This window comes from Aplysia californica, unplaced genomic scaffold, assembly GCF_000002075.1.
Source record: "Aplysia californica isolate F4 #8 unplaced genomic scaffold, AplCal3.0 scaffold00710, whole genome shotgun sequence".
Lineage (NCBI taxonomy): Eukaryota > Metazoa > Mollusca > Gastropoda > Aplysiida > Aplysiidae > Aplysia > Aplysia californica.
In genome coordinates, this window is record NW_004797980.1 from 403,895 (window position 1) to 411,651 (window position 7,757).

The window sequence follows — 7,757 nt, forward strand, 5'->3', positions numbered from 1 at the left end:
TAAATATTCATCTTATTAATTTAAAAACAGAAACGACTTCAGCTGACATTTGAATAAATCAAAAGATCTGATCTCTCCGTAAGTACTTGGTAAAGCATTCCAGATCTTGGGGCCTTGGTATTCTAATGCCCTTTCACCCATTGTCTTAAGTTTCATAGATGGTAAAATAAATTTATTTTTGTCAGCTGATGACCTTAAACTGCGAGTTGGAAGTATAGTCTTAACAGATTTGATAAATATGATGGTGCATTATCATTCAAACATTTGTGACATAGGGTGGCCAACTTGTACATAATCCTTTTCTCAACAGGAAGCCAATGCAAAGTTCGTTAGAGAGGTTTAGCAGAATCTCGCTTTCTTTTCCGTGCAGCATCGTTTTGGACAGTTTGAAGTCTTTTAATTGTCTCCAGTGATATTCCTGATAACAAGAAGTTACAATAATAGAGTTTTGATCAAGTTAAGCTAGTTACTAGTAAACTAGTATACTTAGTATTGATCAGATGACGTATTTTGCTAATTTTTTCTTATTTCTAAATACATGCAGCTGATCAGATGATTTACCTCAGCCGTCATTGACAAACTGGAATCACAATAGATGCCAGGATTCTTAACTTTTCTTGAAATTCAATTTTAGCATCATCAATTGTCATGTCATCGTGGTCAACCTCTTTAACAGACTTTGCATTGCCTGCCAGAATGACTTCTGTTTTATCATCACTCAACATCAATTTTTTTTTGTTCATTCAGTTTTTCACTTAGCCAATACAATTTTCAGATCGATGGACAAGTTCATCTAAGTTGGTAAGCATTGTTGAACCATAAATTTGGGTATCATCAGCATAGAAATGGTACTTTAAGTCATACTCAACTATTTCCTTGACAAGTGGTTGTGTATAAACGGCGAACAAAACTAGACCGATGTAACTGACGGGACATTTGGACTATACAATTTTCTCACAGTGTAAAAAACGTAATTCAATATCAGTTAATGTATTTCAACTTTAAATGATCAGAACATTTGAAAGACACATTAAGAGTCGTATTAAATAAAGTATTTCATGTAAATTTTGTGACCTATTTAGTTTTGACAACTGATGGAACAGAAAAAAACACCCCATTTGTCCTGTTAGTTACCGAAACTAAACACGTCATAGTATTTGCAAAAAAGTTGGGTTTTTTTCAAACATCTGCTATTAATATGATTCTTTATATGACTTTAAGGTGTTACGATCATTAAAAGTTGAAACAAATTAATTGATATTGAATTATTGTGTTGTCTTTGCACGAAAATATAGTTCAAATGTTCAGTCATTTACCGTGGAATAGCCATAATGTGTATGTTTGGTTATAAATACCATAACAATTCTTTTACAACCTAGGTACTGCAATTTTACAAGCACATTTGTACTGATTGAACTTTATCTAAGGTTAGTGGTGATCTGACAATTTTAAAAAAAATGTCGTATCTTTTTTCTCATCTAAATCTACTTAATAAATCATTATGTTGGTCGTGACACTCTTTGTGTTGGAAACATTGGGTTTATGTTTGTGTGTGTCTGGTTGTAAAAACCAACAATACATTTTGTTACGCAATTTTACAAGCCAAATTTTGTTGACTAAACTCCACCCCCAAGCCTAGTGGTGGTCCTGCAATTTTAGAAGTAAATTTGTATTGACTAAACCCTATCCAAGACAAGTGATGATTTGAGAATCTTTAAAAAGTCTTATCTTTGTTTTACTCACTTAAATCTACTTAGTAATTTATTATGTCAGTTGTTACACTTTCAGTGTTGGAAACAGTATGTTTATTTTGGTGCATGTCCGATTGTTACAACCAATAACAGATTTTGTTTTGCAACCTGGGTTCTGCAATTTTACGAGCATATTTGTACTGCCTAAACTCTAATCAAGCCTAGAGAAGATTTGGGAATCTTGAAAAAGCCTTACCTTATTTTGTCATCTAAATCTACTAAGTAAGTTATTTTGTCGGTCGTTACGCTGTGAGTGTGGCGACACGATCTGTATATTTTTGTGTATGTTTATTTGTCACAATCAACGAATAGCTTAATTTTATAGCCTGAATCGTCCCACGATTTTACAAGCACATTTGTGCTGACTAAACTCTATTCAAGCCTTGTTGTGATCAGAGAATCTTAACAAAAAGCCTAATCTTTTTTGTAATCAAAATTAAATTTACTTATGAATTTATTATATAGGTCATTACACTTTCGGAGTTGGAAACAAATCTGATTATTTTTCTGAATGTTTAGTTGTCACAAGTAACAAATAACTTTGTTTCACAACCAGAATCTGCAATTTTACAATCAAATTTGTACTACGAGTAAGTATACTTAAGACACAGCCTAGGTTTGAGATCAGGAGCTTGAAATTGCTATGTGTTTTGTCATCCAAATTTTCTTGGTAAGATGTTATGTTGGTCATTACAGTCTCAGTGTTGAACATAATGTATTTACTTTTGTGTGTGTCTAGCTGAAACATCCAACAAAACATATAGTTTTACAACACAGGTGTGGTAGCTTTACAAGTTAATATGTACTGACTGAAATCTTCCCAAGCCTAGGGGTCACCTGAGAAGCTGGAAACAGCCTTATTTCTTTGTCATCTAAGACTACACACACACACACACACACACACACACACACACATACATACACACACACATACACACACACACACACACAATGAACATTCATCTTATACAACATAATTACAATGGTTGCTGTCAGTAAATTTAATCTGAAGTACGGGTCCATTATAATAGTAATGTTTCAAATTAATCCAGAAGAATTATGAATGATTGACGTTTTAGTATATTATCTTCGTTGTTACAACTATATACAAAAATAATATACTTTATCAAATACTGAGATTGTAACAATCTTTATGTAGTATTTCTAAGGCTGGGGTTTTAAAATCTTTCAGAATGGTTATTAGTGTTTTTTCAAAGTGATAGATATAACTTGAACTAAAACATAATATGAAGAGTCCAATGGAAAAAGGGGGAGAAGTCACATTTTGACTAACTTGAGTTTGGAAAGGGGTTGGAAAACGCATCTCTTTTTTGCCAGACAAAGTATTCATGGCTAAAACCGAGTAAGTCGCCCAGTATGAGGCTTAAAAAATAGCTTTGAAAAAAAAAAGGATTATCAAGTATTTCCTTTTTTGTTTAACTCAGAATGCAGAAAAGTGAAATCATTCGATTTTCCCTGTGCCCTTTATAATATGTCTAGTAAATGTCTGTGATAAAACAGAGCAGTATTCTCGTTTCCGGTCTTGTGAATCAACATAACAATGTCTGTGGGGTGGTTTGTCTGCAAAAGTACGATTGTTAAGCAAAAATAACAACAACAAAAACAAACAAACAAACAAAACAAAATCAGTCATACTGTGCAAACACAAAGGTCTTGAGCAATATCTTTATTCAGAAGTCCACCGCTTGTAACGTGTTCAGGAGAACGGAAGCATGAAGAAGTTAGCTGTAATAGCAAGCTGGAGCAAGACCACTCATGGTAATGTCACACTTCTTTTGGCCCAAGCTTCTTTTACAATCGCTGTACCAGCTGTTGAATGTGCTGAGACAGCTGGAGAATGACGTAGCACTGGTAGCGGCGATCAGAGCCAGGACGACGAGAACGACAAAGACGGTGTTGTTCATCTTGATTGATTGGTGTTGAACTGAACGCTGGAAAAGAACACAAAACAAGTACTATAATTAGAAGGTATACATACACATCTTTTTCATTTCTAGTAAAGGATACAGTAACAGATCGCAGAATTACAAAGTTCTAACTATCAATTTTTGGCCGTTTCGAGTTGCTAAGAACATGAGCCCAGAAAACAACATTTAACCTGCTCTGTCAAAATTGTAAGATTATTCGGAGTCGTTATCAAGATTTTCAAAGACTTGCTTTCGAAAAACCTCGACTGTGTTGTAAAACTTAACATATTTTTTAACTTCAAATTTCTCAAAACTAGGTGCTGAGCAGGTAGAACTTTGTAATTCATGGTAGCGAAATGTCTATGGGACCGCACTGGGCCAATACCAACAAAGAAATCGTCATTTGTTAGAACGTCATTTCCACACCAAAAAATAGTCAAGACAAGACTCGGACATATACAAGACATAATCTGGTATTTTTGTACACATCAAGCACAAAAAACAACATTGCCCTTATTTAGCTGTGCCCATATTTAAGTCCCTTTCTGAACTGAAAGTGCCAAAATAGTTTGACGTGTCCTCTGTGAGCATTACTTTGTTTCTTGATCAAGTGAATTCTCATTTCTTTGCTCTGTTGGACGAAAATGGCGCCAGTAGCTACCACAGTAAACAGGCAAAGGCAAAATCAGGGTACCAGAAGGCAGCACGTTAAACGTCTGATAGAAGTGGTGTGGTGCTGTGGCATTTTTATATCGTAAGACATTATCATGGATACTTAATCGCGTGTTTGAATCAAATAAATCTGAACGAAACATTATGGAATCAAACAATTCGTTGTATATCTTATTTTTTAAACTACTTGCCAAACAAAAGTAGGGCAGACATGCAAAAAAAAAAAAGAAATAGTAAAAGTGTTAAAACACTAAGGAGTTAGTGAGATTTGACAAGGAGAACTAACAGTTCAGGGTGGGGTTTTTTTGGCCGACCCCTCAAAGAACCAAATTGTTATGACATGTCAACTTTATATTTTTCACTTAACCTTATCTGTACGTCCAGGGTCATTTTGTACCCCGGGGGTTGCATTCTTCACATTTTAGAATATTTTCAGTGCGAAGATCTCTTTAAAACGTTCAGTATTTCTCAAAATATCATGTTGACAGACTGCTATGCAAAGCGTATGGATCGGATTAACGAGTATACTTCCTCTTTTGAAAGTGGTGGCACTGAGTTCCCCACGTCGTATGGATACGATAATAAAACACAATCTAGGGATAGGGTTAAAATACATGTAGATATACTGTAATATACACAAAAATGCGGGTTGTATTGTTTCAATGTTTCAACGTTGTTTGTGGGGCAAAGTAATGGTTGGGAGTTCGGCAGTCTAACCATTGGACTTGAGATAAGAATACCAGAAGGAAGGATCTAGCGGGCAATAGCACAGTATTGTAATTGTAAGAGGTTTTCAACCTTTCTAGACTCAAATACATCATTCCGAAGAAGTTGTCAAGACATAAAATAGCAATTTCTTCTTCAACCAAAGGTATAAACAGCTGAGGAATTTCTTCGTCTGTTAAACTTAGATGTAGTAAAGAGAGAAATTTATTCTTCCTTCAAATTTGCCAATATTAGAATGAGAGAGACATTTCTTTTCACGTGTCAAGCTTCAAGCTTGTAAATAGCAGAAAGGGGGGGGGGGAGGATTGCTTTTTCTGTCAAACATTTGAATAGTGGGGAATTTTTCTCTTTCAAAATTACAAATACTAAAAAGAGGAAGTTCCTCTTGTACTGAAATAGATAGACGAAAGTTTATTGTAGCAAACAAAGGAAGGAATTACTGAAGTTGTGAATATCTAATTTCTAGTGTCGTTTTTTTAGGCTTGAACGTCAACTATTTTGTGGTTTCTAAAGCAGACAAACAGATCTCACCTGAAAGGTTCCGAATTGATCTGCAAATATCTGGCGACTAAGAGCTGTGGTGTCGTCTGCAGAAATTGTCCTTCTTTTTTATCTGACTGGAGCTCGGGAGTGGGCGTGGTCAAACTGTCTCAACATGTAAGTGCTAGGAAGATTTTCATGTGGTTTTCTGTCTTTGAACAAGGGAAAACTGTGTGTGTAGGTCTCTGTCACCCAATAAAGCACGGCTGTTTCTAACAAGATGAAAGTGTGACTTTTCAGTAACAGTGAGGGAATTGTAGAGAATATTTATCATGATCACAAATAGTAAATGAACTTGACATGATCTCTCTACTTTAGCACGTTGTATGAGTGTCCAGGTTTTGAAAAGGGAGGTGTTTAGTAAGATTCCACAGACCATTGTGATCTTAGTTGCCATGTAAAGTAGGTAGACCAATGCATATTTTCATTTTTGTTTACCAAAGGCTCAATCCTGTTGAGCCCGTCCACAAAAATAGAAACGGACAGACCAAAAGTTGTCGATCACTCGTGAAATCGGTAGCAGTTATCGAGCACCAGTTTTGCTTCAACAATCAGTGAGAATTCTGTGTGGACGTTTCAACTAAAACGACACGACCCCCCCCCCCCCCCACACACACAGACACACACACATACAAGACGGGTCACTTGCAGCATTTTTGTCAGGTTTTGTGCTGACTCATGAGCTATAGCCCCACCAGAGCTTTAAATAAATTCTAATTTTAAGTTTCGACGAAAGATTTTGATATCATACTTGTAATCAACGCCGTAAAGGTATTTCCAAGGTCACTCAAGCTATGAAATTAATCAAATTTCGGCAGTCACATTCTTCCTTATACTTCCCCTGGCACCAGGCACCCCCCGCCCCCCCCCCCTCGGTCTCGAAATAAAACCTCTTTCGATCTCAAATACCTCGATTAATATTAAACGTAGATGCATACTTAAATTTTCATGAAAAGTAGAACCAATAATCAAGCTCCGAGATGGATATCAGTAACTCCATATGCCCAAAAACTGATCATGAAAACACATAGAAGCATGACATTGTTTTATATAATACACTAGAGCTCGTGGGGAGCAAGGTGGGGACTTAGATTCTTCTTGTAAATGTTGGCACGCCGGCTATGCCAATGAAGATCAGAAGGCCTCCGTGTCTGACAGGTGTGACGTCACTGTTGCTGCAACCCCTAGAATTATATATCAACCTCTTTGACACCAATGTACATCAAATACGCTCTGTTGCCACTGAGAAGCGCCATTTGATTCCTCAGTGGAATTAAATGTTTTAGTTAGTTTTAGTAGAGGTTTTACGGATCTCGCAACTGCATGAGGTAGAATTAAATGTGTATATGTGTGTGTGTGTGTGTGTGTGTGTGTGTGTGTGTGTGTGTGTTCGTGTGCGTGTATGTGTGTGCATGTGTGTGTGTCTGGATGTGTATGTGTGTGTGTGTGTGTGTGTGTGTGTGTGTGTGTGTGTGTGTGTGTGTGTGAGTGTGTGTGTGTGTGTGAGTGTGTGTGTGTGTGTGTGTGTGTGTGTGTGTGCATGAGTGTGTATGAGCTTTTTTTTTAGGGGGAAAGGAAAGGATCCTGGGTAGTGATACGGTTTATGGGTCCGCCTGTTACAAGGCAACGACTAGTAGGATTTCCGGTGTAACTTCCTCCTTTCACCTTCATTTTCAACATTAAAGTACTTTACTGCAAACCCAACGGCGTATTCTCTGGTTTCGACATCAATTTGAACATGCCAGACAAAGGTGACGTTTTTCTCTTGTGGAGATCCTGTATCAGCGAGGCGGGTATCGTGCTTATTCAATTTCTTCTAAGTAAAGAGAAGCACATCGAAAATATAATAATCATTTCGTTCGATTTCATTTCAACATTAAAGTGCTTTACTGCAAATTCAACGCCGTATTCTCTGGTTTCGACATCAATTTGAACATTCCAGATCAAAGGTGACGTTTTTCTCTTGTAGAGATGCTATATCAGCAAGGTGGGTATCGTGCTTATTCAATTTCTTCTAAGTAAAGAGAAGCAAATCGAAAAAATATTGATCATTTTATGCTGGAGAAAAGTGTGACAGACAGAAACAACAGAGGAGGCGATGATATCAGATCTTGCCGGCTCTACTGGCCCGTCGTTTTAC

At 36.7% G+C, this 7,757-nt stretch overlaps 1 long non-coding RNA gene across 1 annotated transcript; it reads right to left on the reverse strand.

The window, feature by feature from the left end:
- Positions 1 to 3,423: 3,423 nt before the first annotated feature.
- On the reverse strand, positions 3,424 to 5,795 carry LOC106013195. Its single transcript, XR_001185273.1, has 2 exons — positions 5,609 to 5,795; positions 3,424 to 3,703 (listed from the first exon to the last, which is right to left on the reverse strand). It is a non-coding gene; the product is annotated as an uncharacterized LOC106013195 (long non-coding RNA).
- Between the last annotated feature and the right edge of the window lie 1,962 nt (positions 5,796 to 7,757).